We start from the raw sequence: 25,731 nt of genomic DNA, 5'->3' as shown, positions 1-25,731 counted from the left end.
TCAAACAACTTTTATATTATATTTACCATCAGTCCCTCATAATTGTTCTCTAATTTTTTATGTCTTTGTTTTTAGTAGTGTCTCTTCAGATGATATATTTTAAGTTTCTTAAATGCAGGACTGTTTTTTTTCAGATCTTTTCCATTTCCCTAAGAGCTTTAACTTAATTTTGTACGCAGATTATTCTAAATGACAGAGATGTTAGGGCTTTGTTTGTTTGTTAGTTTTTTCCAATATGCTCTATAGAGCAAATTCCCTGAGTTTCTACATGAAGGTGGGGAGGGAAGGGAGCTTTGATTTTACATATTTGGCTTTTATATAGTATTTCCCTTGAAGAAAGAATTGCCCTAAAAATTTTCAGAAAACTCTGAGTGTGTTTGGTTGATGATAATCAAATTGATACTCAGAAACAACTGAATGTAGGGAACTTTTCCTAGAAGGCCTACATTCTAAAATGGATTCCTTTTTAATTGATTTCTTTATGAATATATTCTTTATGCATTGTTAGTCCTATATGAATCAACTTAAAATTAAATGTGTTTCTTTTTCTTGTTTTGTTCATGAAAGTGATTTCAAAAGCCATGCTTCTTATTATTAGAAGAACTATTAGTCAAAGAGTGCTCATGTGTTCATAAACCTTATAGTCCAGGAGAAGTGGTTTGGAAAGAGAAAACTCTTATATATTCCCCAGGAATTCCCCAACAAATAGACGATGTATTTAAATGGATGTACATTTTCCCTACCCTTGGACCACATCAAATCTGACACTAGGCAAGGAATTATCTAAATCAGGCTAGGAAGCATATAAAGGCTAGTAGATTTATTTCAAGACCCTTTTTAACCAAAGCTACCTTTTTGCTTTATTTATATTATCTGAGAGAAAAGTGTGAATTAGGTACCTTCTTCCTTGCCTTCCATTCTCTTCTGATCAGAGAGATAGAATCCTTTAGACCTACCTACCCTGTTAACAGTAGCCATTAGTCACATGTCGCTATTGAGCACTTGAAGTGTGCTGTAATATATACACTAGATTTCGAAGCCTTAGTAGAAGAAAAAAAGATGGCGAACTAGCTCATTTATATATTTTTTATATTATACATTGAGATGACAATAGTTGGGTTAAAGAAAACATTATTTAAATTAATTTCTTTTAATTAACTTCATTTCTTTTTACTTTTCAGTATTCAAAAATGTTAATTCACATATGTGGTTCACATTTCTGTTGGACAAAACTCCTGTAGACCAATAGTTCTTAAACTTTTTTGAATAATAATGCGTTCCTTTGAGAATCTGGTAAAAGCTCAATAAATCATAGAGAGATAGATACTGTCAGTTCTGCTATACCTAACATATGTGTTCCTAAGACTCACCGTACTGTGCAAAATCATATGCTAAAAGCTACAGGGCTGGGATTGGAGTAAACACTCAACAATTTTGTCAGTGACACATAAGAAAGATAGCAACATAATAAAAATGGTAGCACAGTTTTATCCATGGTGAATGGTAAAGAAATATGTCAGTATTACAATAAATATGGCACTTGACCCTGAAAATGTCTCATTTGTCTGTCGGGGTGGGAGCTCCTACGAAACTGCCCCCCTTCCAAGCCTGCCTTGTTCCCGTGGCTGCCACCCTGTGTGCCAGAGGAAGAGAACGTTAGGAAGGTAGAAAAAAAGTGAGGGAAAGAGAAATAAAGAGAGAAAAATAACAGAGAACAGAGGGGAAGACCACAAAATAGTCTGAGAGGAAAGGGGAAAAAATGAAAGAGAAGGGAGGGCATGAGGCTGAAATGCAGGGTTGCAGCGTATGAGTGATGGGAAGGAGGTTACCTGAAATCAGATGGAAAGTTGGAAGAGCACATGCAGAAAGTTGGAGCAGTAAACGGAACAGCAGATGTAGGTAGAGCTCATTGTCCTTGAGAGGTGTGTGCATTTTGTTGATTTGTGCAAAGCTCAGTTCAGCTGGGTGCAGTTTTCTGCGTTGGCCTGGAGATGAAATTGGCACAAGCAAGTCCAAAATTACTGTTGTGCTAAAATTTTCCCTAATTTATCAGTCACGTTGGAACAAATTCACGTTTTCAAAACAAGCGTTCTAGCAGAACTGACTGTAGAAACTTACACCATGATAGACTGTCATGCACAGCCCACGTTTGCAACCTCCAGACTGGAGGAGTGTCAGAGCACGCCAAGCATTAGGAAGCAAAGCTGAAATGCCAGCATTTGGTTTTTTCCAGGTGTTATAGTCACCTTGGATTATGGATTATGAGAAGGGGGGCCTGGTGAGCAGTTTGTGGTGAGCAGTTTGTGGAGTGCTGAGTGGGGTGTAGGGAGTGAATGCATTATGGGTGTGGATCCATGGGGGTGGAAGACGTTGAATTCGAGATGAAGAGAAGGTACCCTTTCGATACCAACTGAGGATGATCTATTTACACAAGCCTTTTCTAATCTATGCTAGAATTGTCCAGGAACTATCCCAGTGACAGGAAATGAGTGCTTGGTGAGAGGGAAATTCTAACAGGTAGTAGACAAAACGAGCAGATACTGTCTTAATATTCGGCTTCTGTTTATTCTGGGCTTTAGTTGCAATTCAAAGAATTTGGTTCCTGTGAATTCACAGAAATAGGTCTAAGGATCTGTCAAGGGGAAGTGAATTGAGAAGATCTTCAAGTCACTAAGAGTAGTGAAGTAACTTTGAAAATTAAATCAAACCATTGGAGGTGGTTGCCCATTAAACATAATGATACTAATGAAGATGAGGATGATAAGCTAATATCTACTGGGCTCTTAGTAAAACTGGGGACTATACTATGTGTTTTATGTGGATGATTTTATTTAACATTCAAAACATTTTGAGGAAAGAGTTTTACCTTTCTTAGGTACCTCTTTTTATGGATTGAAGTAACTCAGCCAACATCACACTGAGAGCAAGTAGCTGAGTTGGGGCTTGAATGTAGGCAGTCTAAAGCCAGTGTTCGTGTGGAAACTACCAGACTCTCGTCTTATTAGTGGTCTTGCTGGGGACTTTCCTTGTCTACTGTTGTATATTCTGGTACTGTTGAAATTTGTGTAATGAAATGCTATTACTTAGGTTATTTTTAAAACAGGAGAAAAATACACATACACAGACGGGTTTAAAAGAGAAAGCCTAGAAAAAAGAAATAAAAAAAGAAATAAAAACGATTTTAAAAAGTGAAAATCAACTTTTAAATTCTACATCCAACATTTTATAATACATGTATTTGGGTAGCATGACTTGAAAATGTTGTTACTTGATACACATGTGCAGGGGGCTGTCTATCCATTTGTAGGCCCCTTGGGGGAGTTCCCGTTGCCATCAAATGTACACAGGGTTGCCAACAGTAAATTATAGTAAGAGTGGGTAGTATAATCAATTTTAAATTGCTGTTCAGTTTTATAGAAGAAATATTTAATATTCAGCTATTAAAATGTTAACAAATGCCATTCATTATTTTTCAGAAATGGGTAGAAGTAATCATTTTTCACATGTCCAGTTAAATTGTCTTGTGTGTCTGATACAAGGATGTTACGCTATACCAAAGGTAACATATTATTGTAAAACCCTAAGTTGCATGTTTGTTCAAATTATTTCCATTTGCTTATCTTTGCTCTAGATTCTAATTTATAAGACGTATATAGTAAGGTATTTCATATTTAAGTTACATCTTTTTTTTTTTTTGTGGTACGCGGGCCTCTCACTGTTGTGGCCTCTCCCGTCACGGAGCACAAGCTCCAGACGCGCAGGCTCAGCGGCCATGGCTCACAGGCCCAGCCGCTCTGCGGCATGTGGGATCTTCCTGGACTGGGGCACGAACCCGCGTCCCCTGCATCGGCAGGCAGACTCTCAACCACTGTGCCACCAGGGAAGCCCCTTAAATCTATTTTTAAATGAAAAAAAAATTTTTTTCTGTAAGTAACAATGGGTAGTGCCAGATTTTATTCTCTTGTTTGATAAAAAAGAATAAAATCTATTTATCTATTGTTTATTTATTGTTTTTCCAGATACTTGGTTCTTGTTAGTGGATTAGAAATGGTAGATTTTAGAATGAAAGTAGTGTTACCAAACCAGACTTGGGTCTACTTGCCCACCTGCAGTAAAGCCAATCTCCTGACCCCGGGCTGTGGTGAAGGAAAGTACAGCATGTATTGCAGGGCACCAAGCAAGGAGTCCAGGCAGCTAGTGCTTAAAAGGCCCCAACTCCCTGAAGGCTTTCAGAGAAAGGTTTTTAAAAACAGGATGAGGGAGGGGGTTTTTGGGGGGTGTTATCAGCACATGGACATTCTTCTGATTGGTTGGTGGTGAGGTAATCGGGAATCAACATCATCAGCCTTCTGGTTCCCACAAGTCTGGGGGCTGCGTGCCTGTGGGCAGCATACGGTTAACTTCTTCCACCTGGTGGGGGTTTCAGTATCTGCAAAACGGCTTAAAGGACGTGGCTCAGAATATTATCTAAAGCGTTTGAGGAGGAACTTAAAGTCCTTGGCTTTGTTTAATGGCTAAAGTATTATTTTGTCTTGTTTAACTGTTTTCCTGTCTTTCTGCATTTTCTCACTTCTCTGATTAAATTTACTCTTTGGAACTTGGGGAAGGCCTAGGAGGCTAAAGTTTTTTAACAGATAAGAGGCAGGCGTAGGACATGGTGGGGCAGCAGGGAGTAGGTTCTGGGAAGGCCCCATAGGGTCCTGCTCGGATACAGTAGAAGACCATCTCTCCTCCGCACTCCTCCCAACCCTTTCAATCCTGAGTTTCAAATGTTCCATGACTTGGGAGATGTCATGTCACAACATTTTTTTCTGTCCTCTGTTGTGTGAGAGGAAATAAGAATACACATTTGCAAATGAGATTTTTCTAAAGAACTCTGTTTTTTTTTAGAATCACAGTAGGAACACATTTTCTCCTATTATTGGATAAATACCCAGTGAGGTACTCTCTCTTCCTCAGATTCCTCTTCAGACTTCCCTGGAGGAGAACTATGTACCTAACTTCGTTCTCTGCATCACCTTACCAGGCCCCCCAAACGTTCCTGGCTGCACTTCCCAGAGAGATGGAATGTTTGGGACTGCTCAGGGGGGCCTGTCAGGGACAGCTGCTCTGCTCTGCAGCACTGGCCACAGCTCAGCTGCCCTGAAGGGAGTATTCCTATGGCTTCTCAGGTGGTGTAACTGCACAGCTCCTGCCAGCAGCCTTGGCCAGGGGCCAAAGGAGAGAAAGGAGGGTGGGGAGAGTCTCCTTCACTAGCCTAGAGATACCTTCCTGAGCTGAGGGCCTCAACTGAGGATCTAGTTCATTCTCTAGTGTTACGGAGGAAAAGTAAGAATGATGGGTGGGGCTGATTTTTAATAAAGCAACATGCTTTTCTGAAAAATATGATACTGATCATTTGTAATAAAGGTTTGAGTTCTAGTGCAGCAAAGTTGATGCCCATGTATTTGTGATATCAGGCAAGTGGATATTAGACTGGCAGTTTCCCTCTGAGTCTGGTGAAAAGCGTTTCTCTTAGAGGCTGAGTCATCTTTCCAGTCTTGATCATGAATGAAAGTATTTCTTGGCTGCCCTGGCATTTCCATGGAGCTTGTCCAGGGGACCAGGAAAATGGCGCTTGACCAAGCTCTTCCCTTGGCTAGGGAGAATAAGCTGCTGATTGCAGTGAGGGCTGATTTTCCTCTCTGACCTCTGTTCCTCATCCCCCTCCTGCCCTCTCTGCCTCTCCCACTGGCTCCAGTACATGCTCACACTTAGGATAAGTGCCCCAGGCCAGGGGCGGACAGAAAGCAACACACTTGTGCTTGGCAGGGCGAAGCCCTGCAAATCCCGGCAAGTGTGCTTACAAGTCAACTCTTGCCCCCGTCACAAATGGCTGGGGAGGGGACCGGGGTTTATACTTTCTTCAATATCTAAATATCAATTTGCCCCAACCACCTTTTGGAAACAAATTTTAAACATACAATAATAACGCCAGCATCATTCTTCCACCATCCCAGTGGATTGGAATGGAAAGGATAAAGGGGAAATGGTTTTCCAGGTCAACTTCTGTGTGCACTAGAGAAAATGAAAAGCCAGTGTGCTAATTTAAAGTCAGCAGGCATATCAAGATAGGTAATGTAGAAGAAGGCAGTGAGTCTTGGGGTACTTATTAAATATTTCATCCTACATCTTAACTATTAAACAAAGCACACAGACCAAGCAGAAGAATGTGAGTTTCTGAGGCTGGACGTTGTGAGGCTTAACGCTGTGAAAGACGCAGCCTGTAGCAGGCCCCCTGGTACTTTCCCCTGCCCTTGGATAGACCCTCCTCTTTGAGAGCATGAGTGTATCCTGCAAGAATGCCGGGGACCTTGCCCAGCTGTAGGTCATCCACTTTCTAGAGGACAGTGGGAGGCCAACGAGGTTCTGGGGCCAACCCAAAGCTTTGGGTTTTTTAAGGGTAGTGTAAGAGAAAACTTAATTTTCCTCCTCTACTCTCAATAACTCTCTGACACCAGAGGTGTGGATTTTTCCCACACCAAGTAATTCTCCAATTCTCAGTGGACATTGACTGAGTCTCCTATAAATTTAACTCAATTCTGACACTATCTACCTGGAGATAGCATCAGATCCCACAAGTCAAGGGCTCAGTCCCACAAGACTGCCCCCACCTCAGATGTCAGCCGCTACATCCAGATTGCCACCTGTACTTCTGACCAACCAGGGTTTCCATGACCCCCTCCTCAGGTTTGATAACTTGCTAGAATGGTTCACAGAACCCAGGGAAGTGTTTCCTTACACATGCTGATTTATTATAAAAGGATACAACTCAGAACCACCAGATGGGAGAGATACATAGATGCATATACATGCCCCATGTACGGGGCATGGGGTGTGGACCTTCCATGCCCTCTTAGGGTGTGTCACCTTCCTACCACCTTCATCTGTCTACCGCTCTAGAAGCTTATCAAATCTTGTTGTTCCTGAGTTTTTATGGAGCTTAATCTCCAGCCTACCACACTCCCACCTTTGGGGTGGGAAGCTGAGTTCTCCCAGACCAGGAGGGTACCAATCACAACAGGTATATGGTACACATCTCTGTCATGTGTCTCCAGTCCCATGCATTGAGGTGGTTTCCTGTGTCTAAAGAAAATATTTGAAGACCTAATAGAAATTAGACTGATCTAGTTATATAGAAAGCTCTATAGAAATCAGACCTCAAGCCTAGAAAAGATGAACGGCATTATTCAACAATGGCCTCAAGATAACTCATCCCACGTGAATGGGTAGGAGATCCAGCGCTCCCTCTCATGGGAATTGAATTAGTTTGCTAGTTCTGCTCTAGCAAAGCACCATAGACTAGACTGTTTTCTTATACAACAAAAATTTTTTTTCTCCCATTTCTGGAGGCTGAAAGTCCAAGATCAAGGTGTTGACAAGGTTGATTTCCTCTGAGGCCTCTCTCTTTGGTTTGAAGATGGCCACCTCCTTGGTGTAGTTTCACATGATCTTTCTTCCGTGTGTGTACACTTGGGTGCATGCGTGTCCCTGGTGTCTCTCTGTGTGTCCTAATCTCTTCTTATAAGGACTCTAGTCATATTGGATTAGGGCCCACCCTAATGGGGAATTACCTCATTTCAACTTAATGACCTCTTTAAAGGCCCTGTCTCCAAATACAGCCACATTCTGAGGTACTGGGTTTAGGGCTTCAACACGTGAATTTGGGGGAACAGAATTCAGCCCATAACAGGAATAATTTCTCTTTGTTCCTCATTTAGATCACCTGAGCAGTAGTTGACCTAGGCCTGGACTTTTCTTTTGAAAGGCAGAATGGTATTCTTGGAAGGAGCATGGACTATGAAATTAGACCTCTAACAGTGTGAATCCTGATTTGATCACTTACTCCTTTTTCACTTTGGGCTCTCTGGGCCTCTGCTTTCCCATCTGTAAAATCTGTGTAACATCTGCTTGGGGATTAAATGAGATAACCTGTGCGAAGTGCCCGGGGCAACAGTGTAGGCGATAAGCTTAGTTCTACTTCTCTCCCTTCAAAAATAGGTAAAAGCTTCTGTTACTATCAAGGGAAGACATTCTTCTCTGGCTCCTCTAGTGGGATTCAATACATTTCTCAAAGGGAAAGGAAATGGCAAAGTAGGTAGTTGGAAGTAGTTGGAATACTGATTTTAGGTGTGCCGTGTATTACTTAGGCTTTTGTGGGTTGGACTGGGGATTAATAAGCATTTAGAGCCCTTTATTTTAGGGAATAGTATTCAGTTTGGGAATAGGAAATAAGGTATCAAGGGCTAGTGCTTGCTGTTAGCAGATACAAGAGTTGGGTATGGAATTAAGGACCCAACTATATGATTACTGAATAAACAGCAAAGCTAGTCACTAGGATGGAGCAAGCATTGCTTGGGTTTGAGGAACAGCTACAGCTCAGTGGGTTTCAAAGAAAACCACATTTGGGGCCACAAGACAACTCTTAAACCTATTGGTGGATCTAGGACTTAACGCTATATTGCTAAGCAGAACTGCGGGATGTTCACTTGCATTGTAAGCCTTTAGAATTTGTTATCAGAGTGAGGCAGGGAGAGGTAGGAGCTGGATCGTGGTCTTCTTCTTGAGGGCAATTAATAAGCATTTTCTGAGCATAATTATTGCTCCCACACTTTGCCCATTTATGTCATCATAGAAATAACAAACTGGACAATGTATAATTTATAATTTATCAGCATGTTTCTTTGACTCTTAGATCACTTCTAGAAAACATGTGTGGTGATACCTTTTTTTTGCTATCACAATGCTTTACAGTGCAGCTGCATGAAGAAAGAATAAAGAAATAAAGTTAAGCAGAGAATTCAAACGCACTGTCTGCTGGTAATTTTCCACTACTTAAGAGAAAATGTCACTTTTCGCCCAAACAACTCAATCCTTACTCTTATCACCAATGTACATAACATGATTGATATTGCATATCTGCTATGTAAACATTGCTTTAATATTTTTCATTACTTTTGCCCAAATGACCCTGAGTAAATGTAGTATCTGGCACAAGGTGCTGGAGTCGTGACACTGTTTCAAAGCCAGTGGCTTTGTTGCACAACATGGAACTCTCAGAACTTTGGCATAGCTGGAGTTTTTTCTTTTTCTTAAAAAAATTTCATTGGTGATTTCACCTTTATTATCCATGAAGCTCTGTTGCCTAGTAATCAGACACTAAATGCTAAAGGGAAGGAAACATATACTTTTAACTCCTTAATGGTGTAACGATAAAAGTTTATATTGATATGTGACTAGCGTCCAGTAGTTGGCAAAACATTTTCATACACACACACACACACACACACACACCCCATTTTGGGAAGAAATAGGAATTCATTTTGGCAGGAATAAAGTTACACACACCATTTTGGGAAGAAATAGGAATTCATTTTGGCAGAAATAAAGTTTATCTTCTAACAAAAGAGGGGAATGTTATCCCCTCATTATCTTTCTGTAAATGTCCTCACATTCACTGATATTAATATTTGGACAGAATTTTTAATTTTTTAAATTATTTTTTAGGCCACACCATGTGGCATGTGGGATCTTAGTTCCTAACCGGGAATTGAACCCATGCCCCCTGCATTGGGAACACAGAGTTTTAACCAGTGGACCACCAGGGAAGTCCTGGAGAGAATTTTTTAAACCTTCTGAATCACAGTTGTATTTTTATTCAGCAAAGGCAAGCTATCTGAACTCTTCCTACTGAGTCAAGCAAATTTCAAAGATGTCTAGATTTCCATGTGATACTACATGGAGCTGAAGTACACAATTTTTTTGTTATAGTGGAAAATTAATTGGAGGAAGCTGTTTTGACCCCATCTTTAACAGTTCTATTTAAAAATAACTTATATACAAAAATAAACAAATAGAACATAATCAAACTTATAAGATGTTGCACAGCAAAATAAACCATAAACAAAATGAAAAAGCAACCTATGGACTGGGAGAAAATATTTGCAAGCCAATATATTTTGGCTTAATTTCCAAAATATACAAATAGCTCATACAACTCAACAGCAACAAGAAAGACAACCCAATCAAAAAATGGGCAGAAGACTTAATAGACATTTCTCCAAAGAAGACATACAGGTGGCCAATAGGCACATGAAAAGATGCTCAACATTGCTAATTATTAGAGACATGCAAATCAAAACTACAATGAGGTATCATCTCACACTGGTTAGAATGGCCATCATTAAAAAGCTTACAAATAATAAATGCTGGAGAGGGTGTGGAGAAAAAGGAACCCTCTTACACCATTGGTGGGAATGTAAGTTGGTGCAGCCACTATGGAGAACAGTATAGAGGTTCCTCAAAAAACTAAGAATAGAGTTGCCATAGGATCCAGGATTCCTACTCCTGGGTGTCTATTCAGAAAATAAGAAAACACTAATTTGAAAAGATACATGCATCCCAAAGTTCATAGCAGCACTATTTACAATAGCCAAGACATGGAAGCAACCCAAGTGTCCACCAACAGACGAATTAATATAGAAGATGTGGTATATATATACAATGGAATATTACTTAGCCATAGAAAATGAAATAATGCCATTTGCAGCAACATGAATGGACCTGGAGATTATCATACCAAGTGAAGTAAGTCAGAGAATGACAAATATCATATGATGTTTCTTATATATGGACTCTAAAATATGATATAAGTGAATTTATTTACAAAACAGAATCACAAACATAGAAAACAAACTTATGGTTACCAAATAGGAAAGAGAGTGGGTGGGGGGGTAGAAATTAGAAGTTTGGGATTAGCAGATACAAACTACTGTATACAAAATAGATAAACAACAAGGTCCTACTGCATAGCACAGGAAACTATATTCAATATCCTGTAATAAACTATAATGGGAAACAATATGAAAAAGAATATATATATAAAACTGAATCACTTTGCTGTACACCAGAAGCTAACACAACATTGTAAATCAACTATACTTCAAAAAAACATAAAATAACTGTTATATCACCTCTCTATGTCAAAAAGAGATGAGTGTATATATGGAATGATCCTAGCTCTTTTTTTTGGCCATACCACGCATCTTGCTGGACCTTAGTTCCCCAACCAGGGATCAAACCTGGGCCCCAGCAGTGAAAGCGCCAAGTCCTACCCGCTGGACTGCCAGGGAATTCCCAATCTTAGCTCATTTAAACCAGTTAACAGAGTTTTCCTATGCCTACAAAGTAGATTATGATAATTTTTCCAAATAATTAATTTTTAAAATGAAAGCTTGAGTTATTTAAAGACATCTCTTTAATGTTAATTTGTAACGCTCACAATGCAATCATCAATTTTGTGAGACAAAACAAAACAAACAAAACAGTATTTAAACAGGTTGGGCATAAATTTCCATGATTGGAAAGCTAAACAGAATCACACAAACACATTGGCAATAATTGACAGTTATTTTAATCTCCATCATCACCATCACTATCATCAGGATTCATCACTTTAAAAAAAAGTCCTATTGAGCAGAACTCTTCAAAAGAAGTTTTCTCCCTATAAAAATATCCCCCAGTCCTCATAAAATCCAAAGTAGTCCAGTATTCTTCATGCATGGAGGCCATACTGTGTATCACAAATTTAATGAGATCAACTGAGAAGAGTTTGAATAAGAGGCTAAGGCACAAGCTGATCCAGTGGAACTAGAGAATGATTGAGTAAGAGTCTCACTGCCTGGCTTCTAGCGCTGAGTTTGCCACTTGAAAGTTGTTTGATCTTAGATAAATCATTTTACCCCCTACATCCGCTCTCAGGGCCTTGGTTTTTACATCTATAAAATGCAGACTCAATACTTGGTCCTGCGTACTTCGTAGCATACTTCTGGGATCAGATGAGATCATGTGTGCAAAGTGCTTTCAATATTTCCGAGTGTCATGAAAATGTAAGTGGTTATTATTATTTTTTGAATAGAGTTGCAAAGCTTGGTGGACTTGCTCAGAAAACCTGAGTCCAAGTTTTCCTTCCACTTACTAGCTAGGAGTTCTTTGAGCATATAAGTGGACCTTTTTCCTTACCTCCAAAAAAGGGGTAAAAATACCTACTTCACATATATAATATATAAATATACAATATATAAAGTAGCTATAAAATCCAAAGTAGTTATCTTCATGTATGGAAAATTGTTACATTGTCATGAATGCAATCAGATAAATTAAGAAAGAATTTGTGTAAGAGGTAATATGCAAACTGTAGTGTTTTTTAAGCTGTAAAAACGGTAAAAAAAAAAAAAAAAAAAGAGCTTTTTGAAATTGCAAATCTTCTTGAAAATGTTAAATCCACTTGTTGACAGCGGCTGATTTTTTCTATAAGATGAACCAGCAGTGAAAGCAGGCTTGAAACATCATCAGCATAGGAGTTTGCCTGAGAGTGAGCAAAGACCAGTAGTGCTTATCAAGGGACTGGAGGGACAGACTTCCTACAAGGTCACCAATTCCCTTTGCTGCTGCTACTGGGACCTTCTGTTGAAAGCCAGGCAGAAGGACCTAGGATTTCTTTGTATGAAAGAGTCAAATCTGGCTCATCAAGAGATGACATAGAAAACAATGAATATGTAAGTGAAAGTCTTTAACTTACTTATAAAAACTAAAACAGACTTTAAGAACTTGAATGAAAGTGACTTATAGGAAATAGAATATGCAGTCATTAATGATAAAAATCAACACAGCGGTTTCTAAATCTAATTATTAGTATATCATTGCTCATATCTAATGTTGATTTTTGATATTGGTAAACCACTGCTAATATTGCTTCTGATATGGTAACATGGGAAGGGAATGTGTGCCAGATATATTGGAGCAGCTCCCCACATTTGCACTGATTTCAAACAGGGTTACAAATGCTCCACTGCTTTCTTGGCTGTTTAGTTTTCCTGAGAAAGTAATTCTCATAGCTCTCCTGTTCTGTAGTCTTCCTACTTCAGCTCTTTAAATTAACTTTGTGGCCAGCAACCAGCCTACTTTTGGCTGTTGGTATGTTTTAATAAATATTGTGCTGTTGGGTGATAGAAAGCAGGCAGAGTCAGAAGATCATCAACCAGATAGCCTTTTAGGGTTGTGAAAATACCACTGCTACTGCCTTTTTTCTATTTTCTGTTTTTGTGCTGTTTCTGATAAGAATGACTAAAGTGAGAGCAGAATTACCAAGAACCCCAAAGATTCAGAGTTCTGTAGAGACCCAACTAGCAGTTACCAGTGGGGAGAGGGAAAGGTGGAGGGGCAAGATAGGAGTATGGGATTAAGAGGTACAAACTACTATGTATAAAATAGATAAGCTACAGGGATATATTGTACAGCATAGGGAATACAGCCAATATTTTATAATAACTATAAATGGAATATAACCTTTAAAAATTGTGAATCATTTTGTTGTACACCTGAAACATATAATATTGTACATCAACTATACCTTACTGAAAAAAATGAATTTTAATGAAAAAATGAATTTTAATGAAAAAAAATAAAAATTCAAAGGAATCCTATCTGTGAAGCTCAGCACAGAAGAGGTGTCTGGGGAGCTAGTCATAGCAGTCTCCCTACTTTCTTGCCGTAATTCAGCCAATGCAGTGTGCTTGCTGCACCACAAGGGTACCCCATCCGAGGTTCTGTGTTAACCTCCTCTGCAGGATTAACGTGATGACAGATCAGCAGATGTAGTGCCTGGAGAAGAACAAACACTTCATTTTCTGGTGTTTTGAACTCCTCCAAGAAGAGTGACATAAATGAATGAATGAATACATGAATAAATAACAGTGAATGCCAGACAGCATTGATACTTCTGACTGGGAAAGATACTTACAAATCAGTCACTAGCTGAGGACACTTTCTTTAAGGTTCCTCAACAATCATTGTCCTGTCCTTTTTTTTTTTTTCTGGTACGCGGGCCTCTCACTGTTGTGGCCTTTCCCGTGGCGGAGCACAGGCTCCGGACACGCAGGCTCAGCGGCTATGGCTCACGGGCCCAGCCGCTCTGCGGCATGTGGGATCTTCCCAGACAGGGGCACGAACCCGTGTCCCCTGCATCAGCAGGCAGACTCTCAACCACTGTGCCACCAGGGAAGCCCTGTCCTGTCTTTTTGTAATAGCACTTTAACTGTTATAATTTTATAATTTCAGTACACTATCCATTTTGAATAATTTTTTTATAAAGTATGACGTTTGGGTCAAGTTTTATTTTTTTACTTATTGACATCTAATCGCTCCGCTGTCATTAGTTGAAATGGATATATATATCTATCTATCTCCATCATTGAACTTCTTCATGGGTAAAAGTGGAATTCATAGTTTCATTTTACTAGGCATATTTTTTCCTTTAATGCAGGGAATTTTTTTCTATCATGCTTTTGCATTTTTTTTATTCCATTTATTGATTTTAGGGAGAAATACAAATCACCAATTTCTGATATATCGATCAATGTAGAGGTAACTTAATTAGTGTAATTTAACCCCTTAACTTAATCTATCCCAGACAGCAATCAGTGATGCATTGGAGGTCTACACTTTGGATGAAATAAATTAAACCTGATTGGCTTGGTTTCCACTCTTTTCCTTGTGAGGCATAAAAGTCTGAGGGAAGCAAGAACCGGGAAGCAGGATAACTTCTGCTTTCCATGCAGTAGTTCCTCCTGGATCAGACCACCCACCCCCCATCACAAAGAGTAGAGCTCTCATCAGTACTGCCTATATCTGAATTAATTAGTCTGCCTAGTTCTAGGGTTCAGTTAGCAGGCACATTTGGCTGTCAACTAACTTGCATCCTCTAGCTTCGCCTCTATCAATCATAAAGGTGATATTTTGGTTGCCTAAGGGCTGGTATGTCTTTTTTTTTAATTATCTAATAATCTCAGCAGGAGAGAGGGGTGCTATTTATCAAGGCCCTCTGAAATTCTTAGCATTTGGTGTATAGGTTAGAAATATTGCTAGATATAACAGAGAATAGAACTTGCCAATAAAAATTACACCCAAAGAAGATTTTGGTATAGCTTTAGACACTTGATTTTTTTAAACCTTTTTTTATAATCTTTTAAAAAAATTTATTTATTTTATTTACTTTATTTTTGGCTGCGTTGGGTCTTTGTTGTTGCACGCGGGCTTTCTCTAGTTGTGAGCGGGGGCTACTCTTCGTTGCGGTGCGCAGGCTTCTCATTGCAGTGGCTTCTCTTGTTGCAGAGCACGGGCTCTAGGTGCACGGGCTTCAATAGTTGTGGCTCATGGGTTCAGTAGTTGTGGCGCACAGGCTCTAGAGTGCAGGCTCAGTAGTTGTGGCTCATGGGCTTAGTTGCTCTGTGGCATGGGGGATCTTCCCGGACCAGGGCTCGAACCCACGTCCCCTGCATTGGCAGGTGGATTCTTTTTTTTTTTTTTTTTTTGGCTCACGGGCCCAGCCGCTCCACGGCATGTGGGATCTTCCCGGACCGGGGCACGAACCTGTGTCCCCTGCATCGGCAGGCGGACCCTCAACCACTGCACCACCAGGGAAGCCCTAGGCATTTGATTTTAATGTGTATGTAGATTGTTTTGACCTTGGCACTTTGTAGAAGTTTATATTGTACTAACTTTCTACTGTTTTAGGTACGTGGTATTTGACTTTGGTCTGTGTATTAGTCAGCTCAGGCTGCTATAACAAAATACCATACACTGGGGGACTTAAACAACAGATGTTTATTTCTCATAGTTCTGGAGGGTGAGAAGTCCAAGATCAAGATGCTGGCAGATTCAGTTTGTGGCATGGACCTTATTCTTTGCTTGTAGATGTCTGCCTTCTCACTATATCCTCACATGCAGAGAGAGGAGGCTCTGGCATCTCTTCCTTTTCTTATAAGGACACTAATCCCATCATGAGCACCCTACCTTCATGACCATGTCTAAACCTAATAACCTCCCAAAAGCCCCTCCCCCTAATATCATCACGTTGAGGAGTAGGGATTCAACATATGAATTTGGGGGGGACACAAATATTCAGTCTACAACAATCCTCAACTGTAACTTACAGAGGCTTGATGCACAGGTAAGTGATAGTTCTAAGATTCATGAAGCACTTCAGGATTTAAAAACAAAAACAAAAAGAAAAAAACCAAACAACTACCCATGGGCTATTTGCTTCCTTATCAAGAGTGTACAGAGACATCTTAGTTGTCAAGTGTGTGCAGGGCTATGAGACCGTAGGCTTATGGGAACCAGAGTTTCTTGGCAAGAGCACACAGGCAAAGTGGGCCTGGAAAAAGGTGAATAGATCCTAGCAAATAGACTGTGAATTGTCATCATCAAATAACAACCACTTAGAGGGCCAGAACCAAACCTGTGAGCAGGTTTCAGAAATGGTCTTAGAGTGCAGACTGATACAGATTTTTACGCACTTAGCTTTTCCTAAGCACGTTGGTTGAGGCGTGATATATTAACTGCACTAGTGGTCCCTATTTTCTGTGCCATCTGTATCTATGCCCTTTGATAGTGTTTTCCCTATCTGATTCTGCACTTGCTCACATGACTTTCTTCAGCCAATGGGATAGTAGCAGACACAATAAAAGCAGAGGTTTGGAAATGTATTTGAGTGATTCTACTTCCTCTCTTGAAATCCTGCCATTGTCATGAAAACAAGTCTGTGTAGTTTGCTAAAGGATAAGAGACCACATGAAGCAGAAATGAGTCGCCCCAATAATACTAGCCTAGACCACCTGGCTGCTGCTCTACTTTTTCAGTTGACCACAGACATATGGAGGAATCCAAATGAGAACAGCTAAACACAACTCAACAAAACAGTTACACTGATATGTAGTTTCATAATAAATAATGTCTTAAGCCTCTACATTTTAGGATGATTTGTTACACAGTGATAACTGACTGATACAAGAAGCAGAGTTCCAAAGATAGAGAAAAGAGGTTCTTTAGGGGCCTTTTAAGTATTTTTGGCCATACCTCTGCCCTTGTAATTGGTTCTCTTGAATTTCAAGGCAGCTGAGATTTTGGGTTTATATTCTTAGTTTCAGGGCCAAGTAGTCAGTGCTAGATAGACTGACACAAGTTCAGCTGAATCTTCCTTAGAGGATTAGAGGGGAAAAAGCATAATTGAGAAAAAGACATTGGAGGAAGAAACACATTTTTGAGGCCTGGAACATTGCATGGCACTGTTCTTTATTAGGACCCTGAGGGCTCAGTCTTAAGAAATATAAATAGTTGCTTCATATTAGGAATCTGGTAAGGATGATTTTTCCAGCTAAATGTGGAGACAAGATGAAAACTTAATTAGGTGGCTTTTAAAAAAATGCCTAAGCCATTTCATAACAAAGAAAATACCCATTGAGGTATAAGGCTGAAAATGCCTGGTCACAAGGATTTGTGGGTGCTGTCTCACCAGAGAGAATTGATACTAAGTTCAACAAATCGGGTGAACAAAAATCAAGAGATTTTGAATGTACTCGAAAGGATAAAAAGGCACCTGAATGAGGCCAGGTGACTGGGGCTGACTCCACTGTAAATTCCTAATTGTTGCAAGAAAGTAGCATACACATCTGGATGCACTAGATTGTGGTGCAGTAACACACAACTCCAAATCTCAGGGCTCTTCAAACAACACAACACAACAGAACACGACACAACTTTACAGTATTTCTTTCACTTGCTAGATGTTCTACATGGGTTAGAGGGCCTCTGCTTGTTGCAGTCTTTCAGGGATGTAGGCTGGTAGGCACTCCATCTCAGCACATCCATAATCACCGAGGCATAATCACCAAATGTAAAAAGGGAATGTGGTGAATTACATACTGGCCTTAGCGCTACCACATGGAAGGAACATGTGGCACTTCCATTCACGTCTTACTGGTTTAAGCAAGTCACACTGGAGAAGGAAATACCATCGTCTGTTTTGCCTGGGAGGAGAGAGGAAGCAGAACACACTTTAATATCTTCCACAGTTGTTCTATGAAACACAATATTTGATTCGGTCTTCTTTTTATGTGCAAAATACATTTATTCTCACCCCAAGGAAAACAACCAAAAAGCCCCACAGAGTAAGGAAACCAAATGCAAAGTCTAGGGTATCTAGTGATGTGCTGTACTCTACAGCAGGTTTAGAAATGGTGCGTTTTGATCCAGAGACTTTAAGACTAAAGTGGTAGATTTTCTCTTCATTACACATCCAATACTCAATGACGGTTTCGGGGTAGGGTAACTGCTGTAAACATTCCCACTCAGAAAGGGGATGATTGGGAGACACACAAGAGAATAATTCTAAAAATCCCACCGGATAGACATTTTGAGAGCCCTTCCACTGAGAGTGAGCGCTAGCCGTCTTATAATGTGTGCTCAGTTAGTGTATCTCATAGCCTCCGTCCACCTCTTTACTCTCTGTGTCCTGAGAAGTTAGAGTGGCATATCACTGATAATTTTGGAGAAATAAATTAGGGATGATTAACTCAGCTCTACCCCTCTTCCTCATGGGAGTGAGCAGTCTTTAGGAAGCAGACATTCACCTCTGTGTTGTCAGGCTATCCCTGATTAGGCACCCTGTCCTCCTACCTGTCAGGTGAGATGTCTACCCCTATTCAGCGTTGCCTAGTGGATAAGGTCAGCATGCCAACTACTGCGATTCAGATAGCAGCTCCATTTAGCTACACAACTAAGCTACTCGCTTAGGCTTTATCAAAATAACAGTGATATTTTGATTCTATCACTGACCTACTTTTTTTTTTCTCAATTTTCTCAGATGGGAATGATTAAACAGGTTTCTCTCAGAGAATTCAACAGTTAGGTTTTCTATTTCAGAAATCCCTGGTAGCCTTATGTTGGAATGTCTTTATCATCAGTATTTATGTTCTTTTCCTTAATTGCTTCGATCTGTTTGTCTTATTGTATTCATTCATGGTTATTTTTCAGGACTTAATGTTGGAAATTATATTTTAGCATGCATATTCTATTTCTGTTTCTAATTATTTTTAGTTCTATAATAGTGTTATTTTCATACTAAATGGATTTTTCTGCAGACTTCTCTTTTATGTTACTTTGCTGATATTTGAATATAGTTCAGATAGAGAAGAGAGATTAGTTCATTTCTGCAGATCTTGACCAACTGAATAAGGGAGATGAGGGAGGTAGAATAACTGAGTGGTACTAATTGCTGATATAGAGATTTCAGCAGGAGGAAAATATTTTGATTTCGGAAATAAATTCCTCCTGCACATTGGACCTGATTGCTTTCGCAGTAACACCTCAGACCTGAAGAATTAGGAATTTTCACAGGACAGACCTGAGTGAGTCTTCAGTGGGAGGGAAGGGAATTTAAGAGACATATAAACACTGAGTTTCAACAGAGAGGGTTTCCAGAATGTTAGGAAGCAGTGCTAAAAAATGATTGGAAGAGTGACAAAGACTAACTTAATACGTTCCATACTTATCTTTTAAAATGTCTTTTAAGTATTCTTTTGAGGGGATGAATGGTTGGACACTAAGTGGTTTTTAATATTTTGCCATTTTAAATAATACTCTTATGAGTATATAAATATAGATGTCTTTCTTTTCTCTTGGATTTTTACATAGAATTAAGTTCCCATAAGGAGGGTTTATTTAGTAGAATAATGAATACAATTTCTTTTACTTTGTAATGGCAAATTGTTTTCCTAAAGATTGCACAATTTATGTTGCCAACAATACTGTGTGGGTATATATTGTCAACCCTGCATTACCTGATTTTAAAAGCAATAACTAGGCACTTCCCTGGTTGTCCAGTGGTTAAAACTCTGTGCTTCCAATGCAGGGGGTGCAGGTTTGATCCCTGGTTGGAACTAAGATCCCACATGCCTCATGGCGTGGTCAATAAATAAATAATAAAAGTCACAATTAATAATTATTATTAGACAAAAGCTAGCAGATAATTTTAAAGGCAATAATTGTTATTAGGCATAAAATATCTTATTGTTTTAAAATATTGCATATTTTTGTTACCGGTGAGACCTTTAATATTTTATTTATTTACTCATATTTCCTTCTATGTTAATTACTCATCCATATTTTTGGTCAGTTAAGTGTCTGCCTTATCATTTTACTTTTGGTTGTTCCCTAAAAAGTTTCAGTTTTTGTGTAGTTAAGTTTGTTAATTATTTTCTTTTGTTGTTTCTATTCTAACCTTAAAAAGTCATCACCTCACCAAAGATCTGATAAATATAAATTTCTCTTTTAGTTTTCTATGATTTAATGGATTTATAAAAGGCAATGTACTCATTGATCCAATAGAAAATATTGTTGTGTATAATGTGAGGTATATCTCTACATTTTGTGTTTTGCGAAATTTTTAACTGTTAATGCTACGAGAGATTTTTATAGTAATAAGAGCAGTCTAGGAATCAGTGGTTTGCTATTTCTAGAGTGGGGACCATATACTGGGCACTCACCCTGTTCTGGGTGTCAAGTTTCAAATGGATTGAGTTGGAAGATGTTTTAAGAACTCTTTCAAACTTGAGGTTCACAGAAAAGATGAGTTTAGAAGGGAAAATAAATGTGTCTATTTCTTATGTATGGGAGATTTCCTGAGAAGAATAAACCCTTCATTGCTGTCCAAATGATTACTAACAGAGGACTGTGATGAAAGGTAATTAAAAAAAAACTAAACTAATGATTTCTTTTATTAGAAAGTAATATTCTTTTAAGAAGAAGTAATTGCCTAAAGTCACAAATCAAACTCTTCACACTTGATCTGATGTTAGTCTTTATAAGAGACTCTTTGAAATACTCATCATTATCCCCGACTGCTTTATTTGCCACAGAGAAGTGGTTAGTGATGTATCTTCTGGGCATTTAGAGAGTAAAACTTCTTTGGTCCTCTAATGAATTCTTTCTCTTAGTCAGGTACAAATCTCTCTTCAGTGTAAAATAGTATTCAACCGTCCACAGTCTGAAGCAATTCCTGATAGAATTTTTTTACAACCACTTTAAATTCCATGTAGAGTGCCATTGCGCCATGCCTGTATTTCCTGTATCTGGAAGCAGGATGGGGCAAAGATAAGATAATTTACTTGTTGGAGACCACTGTGATGTAAGAAGCACTAGTTATTATCTCCCTTTACCAACAAAAAACCCTGAGTTTTGAAAGGCTAAGATCTGATCTTTGCTGTCAGTAGCAGAATAATTTATTTTATTGAACAAACATTTATATAGTGATTATTACATGCCAGATGATAACCCTATTATGAAATGAGTATTATTTTTATCCTGATTTTAAGATGAGGAAGCTGGGGCTCAGAGAGGTTAAAGTGACTAGCAAAAGTAACACAGCTGGTAGATGACAGAGCCAGGATACAAAGCCAGGCATTCTGGCCCTGGAGAGTGTATCGCTCACCACTTAATAAGGCCAGAACTGGGAACAAAATCTCCTGACTTGTGATTTAGTCCTCTTTCCAGTAAACTAGGTAAGTACAGATTGATTCAGTTATCTATTGAGTAACAAAAGCCAGATCCACATTTCTGTCCAATGAAACGCCTCTATCAAGTTTTCATCAAGCATTCTTACCAATCATATCCCTTGCACTAGATCTGTTGCCGGGTTGTTTTTTTTTTTTTTTTTTTTTGCAGCACGCGGGCCTGTCACTGTTGTGGCCTCTCCCGTTGCGGAGCACAGGCTCCGGACACGCAGGCTCAGCGGCCATGGCTCACGGGCCCAGCCGCTCTGCGGCATGTGGGATCTTCCCGGACCGGGGCACGAACCCGTGTCCCTTGCATCGGCAGGCGGACTCTCAACCACTGCGCCACCAGGGAAGCCCTGTTGCTGGTTTTTATAAGTGACTCCACTACAAAAGAAAACCAACATTAATTCCCTTCTGTAAGGAGCGGAACCATTGATTCATGAAGCCCTAATGTACTGAAAATTTGCACCTGAAGTACTGAAAATTTGCCTTCTTTAAAGGATACAGTTGTTAAATTAGGATTTCTTGCTTGGCTGCTTCAAAAAGATAAAAAAGGACACCAGACACAAATGTGGTCAATCTAAAAGGGATTGGAAGATCCCAATGCTTTCTCTCTTACAGGCAGTTGAAGGACACCAGCTCTGTTCTCATCATTGTACTTGTTCACAGATGATACTAGGGCAAGGTCAACCCCTGAAAAACCAAGAGAAATAAAAAGAGTTCCTAACACTATGTTATGTCACAGACTATGCAAGAGAGTTCAGATAATCAGTACAGTGATTTTTTTCCCACTTCTACTTTAATCTGGATTTGACTGCTGCAACTATAAAGTATCAGCTAGCTTAGAGAGGGAGCCATGAGGTTATGAATATTGTCCTCTAGACAGATTCCACTGGATTCCTCACTTCCTTCTTGAATGAAGTGCAAATCTGAAAGCATTATGCTAAAATGTATCATCAGGTCAGGTTTCTTTGAAATATCTAATTTTTAGGTTTTTCTGAAATAAACAATAGGAGAAAATGGAACATTAGTTAAAATGTCAATGATTGTAACATCCCAGAGGTATCAATATTGTTATTACAATAGCATACCCTCTTCTCATAGTAAAAGATTTACTTCACTGTATAATGAGCTCAAGCATTTCTTTAACCAGAACTTTGAGCTGCTTCCTTAGGAGAAATGCAGCATATGGTTTTCCTCTTCCACTTTTTAATATTTTGGTCTCCGGTGAATCCGCATACAAAGGCTTCTTTCCTTTAGCTGGAGTCCACAAATGAAAGGCTTTTCTTTTTCTGATTGTAGATTAGCCTGCCAAGAAACAAACACGAGCTGGAGAACATCACTTTAATTTATTGATGGGATACAGATGACAAGGAAGCCCGTCCTCTTCTAGGCTTTTGGGAACACTGCAGGCTGACCCAGCACAGCCGAGTTCCTACGGCAAAGACAGATTTTGCCAAAAACCGAAGCCAATAGTCATTGCAAACCTCTGAACCAAAACATTCCTTTAGTGCTTGAATTTCCTTATAATTTGTGTCGATTCTTTTTGTCAATGAAGCTAGCAGTGGATAACTAGCTTAGTGCAATCAGACAAAACAACTGTGCCATTCATTCAGTAATTAGATGATAGCCTTACTGCATGCTTTATGGTTTCCGTTCTTCATTCTTTCCTTTCTTTTCAAGTCCTTGGAGACAAACTCTGGGATGTTTGGCAAAGCAGAGGCCCTGGTTGAAAAATATCCTGTCCTTTTTTATTTTAGGGTTGCTAATAAGTTCTATTCTCAGAGGCAAAACATTAGATGCACACAGCAGGGAGGATCGGCCAAGTTAAAAAAAAAAAAGGTTTGGTTCTTCTGTATATTGCTTTTTGCCTCGCTTTACAGTTTTGTCTTACTCGAGACAGAAGACGGTTTTCCTCTTCTTTTATCTATCAGTACGCAAATGAATTTGATACTCGAGCTAAATGCTTGTAGCAGATCTTACAGAAATCACTTTTTAAACTTTCAGATGTAAAATTTTTATGAGACGTGAAGCAGAGACAGAAAGATAGGAAAAAGAAAGGGAGAGGAGGGCCGCACGATTAGCATTAACCCGCTTTGAAGTGTGCACAGCCGATTACATTTCTGCCTGGTAAATTGGGCTAAGCATTGTTGTTGTACTAATACTTTTGCTTCTTTTTTTCAAACTTTTGTTTGTTTGTTTATTTCCTAAACCATAAGAAGAGAAGGGAGGAAAAGCTTCTACGAGAAAACAGGGATGGTGTTTCGGGTTCTGTTGCCCTCATTGGCTTGAAGATGTAGTGGTGTCAACATCCACAGAATAGGTGCCCTTGGCAGCCTTCCCTGAAGATTATCTGGGCCTGTTTGTCAGGAGTCTTGGTTGCAGGGGATACAGACTGAGCTACTTGAAGGAAAAGGGAACATTTTTTTGGCTGCTCCACCTACACTACAGAAGGATAGGAAAGGGGTATCTTGAGGGGTGACTGGAATCAGGGACCTAAAGCCTTATCAGGAATTTTCTTTCTCCTTCTTCTTCTCATCTCTGCTTCTCCTTTGGCTTGATCTCTCTCTCTCTCTCTCTCTCTCTCTTTTTTTCCTGGGCCACCTGGAACTGCAGCTAGAAATGTGTTAAAAGATAATAATCTAAAAAATAATGCAAATGAATCTATATACAAAACAGAAACAGACTCACAGACACAGGAAAGAAATTTATGGTTACCAAAGGGGAGGGATAAATTAGGAGTATGGAATTAACAGATACACACTACTATATGTAAAATAGATAAGCAACAAAGATATACTATATAGCACAGGGAAATGTATTCAACATCTTGTAACAACCTATAATGGAATATAATCTGAAAAAATATCAATATATTACTGAATCACTTTGCTGTATACCTGAAACTAACACAATATTGTAAATCAACTATACTTCAATAAAAACCCTGAAGTATATTGAACAGTTTATGTGAGCAAAACTCAATTGGAATAGGGCAGCACCAAACCAGAAGTGGTTAGAAGTACTCCTCCAACAGCAGCTCAGGGAAAGACTTCTATAGACAAAAGGCAGGAGCAAAGTAAGGAAATTATTGATTGGCTAAATCTTAAAGCCTAGTTGGCTGTTTGTGATTTGCTGTCTTTAGGTTTCAATTTCATAACCTTGTGGCCTTACAGGCTTAGGATTTGGTTTATTTATATGGCCCTCCTTAGTCTAATGACTTTCTTGTTTAATTAATTTAACAATAGAGAATGGAATTTTTGGCCTCAATTACAGTTCTTAGATCAAACTGTTGAAAAAAACTACTCTCTTCTCAAACTTTGGTTTACCGAGGGACATACTTTGATTTGCCTGGTTTGGGGCTTTTCCCTCCTCTTGGAACAATCATTTTGGACATTGGGATGAAGATTTATAACTGGTGCAGTCTAGGTCACAAGCCCGTTCTTGATCCTGAGGCTAAGGGCATGGGCCATGCATCCAGAAGAAGGTAAGAAGGGTTGAGCAGACAAAAATAAGAGCCACTGTGTTCCTCAGTTTGTCCACTTGAAAAGCATATTTGTATTTGGGAATGCCATGAGTAGAGATTCTCTCCTGACAATATACTAAAAGTGACTATACCAGGTAGATCTTAGTTGTACCATTGCGGGAATGGGTTGGGTGCTGGTGGTGGTCAGTTGAATTGCAAGGGAAATGATGTTTATGGTTCTTTGTCTGACATATGAGCACAAAAAATTTTATGATTGCATTGGGGTTAAGCTCCCTTTCTACTCCAAGGAATATTTAAGAGTTTTTTTTAAGTATTACCCCATGGAAAAATAGTACACTACTGTTAAATGAAAGTCAAATTTTTCTCATTGTTAAAATGGGAAACAAGTCAGCTTGAAGGTGGTGTGTAGTGTGTAGGGTGTGAAGGGGAGCACAAAACTGTCACCTTGCTCCAGAACAGGGAGCAGCAACCTTTTTCTGTAGATGGCTACATAATAAATATTTTTGCCTTTGCAGGGTAGCCAGTCTTTACTTCAGCTACACAATTCTACACATGCTCTTCAAGTGGGAAAGCAGCTATAGACAATCTGTAAATGAGCAGGCATGGCTGTGTTCCAACAAAACTTTATTTACAAATGCAGCATGTGGGCTGTAGTAGTTTATTGACTCTGACATGTACAGTATAGGCCTAAGAGATGTATAAAGTGAAATATTAAGTAAATCCTATGCGTTACTAGCATTTTGAATGTTCTTGAGTAACCTAAGAGTAGATTTACAGAAGTAGCTGGATCAGAAGCTTGGTATTAAATAAATA

The 25,731-nt window shown here is 39.2% G+C and overlaps 1 protein-coding gene across 1 annotated transcript in view; it reads left to right on the top strand.

The window, feature by feature from the left end:
• Positions 1-3,715, top strand: part of LOC113625303 (atherin-like) — a 31,604-nt gene extending 27,889 nt beyond the window's left edge. The window contains exon 5 of the mRNA XM_027115726.1: positions 3,477-3,715. The gene's annotated coding sequence lies outside the window, so the exon portion shown is untranslated. The remainder of the gene's footprint in view (positions 1-3,476) is intronic.
• The last annotated feature ends 22,016 nt before the right edge of the window (positions 3,716-25,731 follow it).

Source organism: Aethalodelphis obliquidens, unplaced genomic scaffold, assembly GCF_003676395.1.
Source record: "Aethalodelphis obliquidens isolate GAN/ISIS:26980383/991018 unplaced genomic scaffold, ASM367639v1 scaffold15, whole genome shotgun sequence".
NCBI classification, from domain to species: Eukaryota; Metazoa; Chordata; class Mammalia; order Artiodactyla; family Delphinidae; genus Aethalodelphis; species Aethalodelphis obliquidens.
Note: the sequence above shows the minus strand (reverse complement) of the source record. Positions and strands in the feature narration are given on the sequence as shown.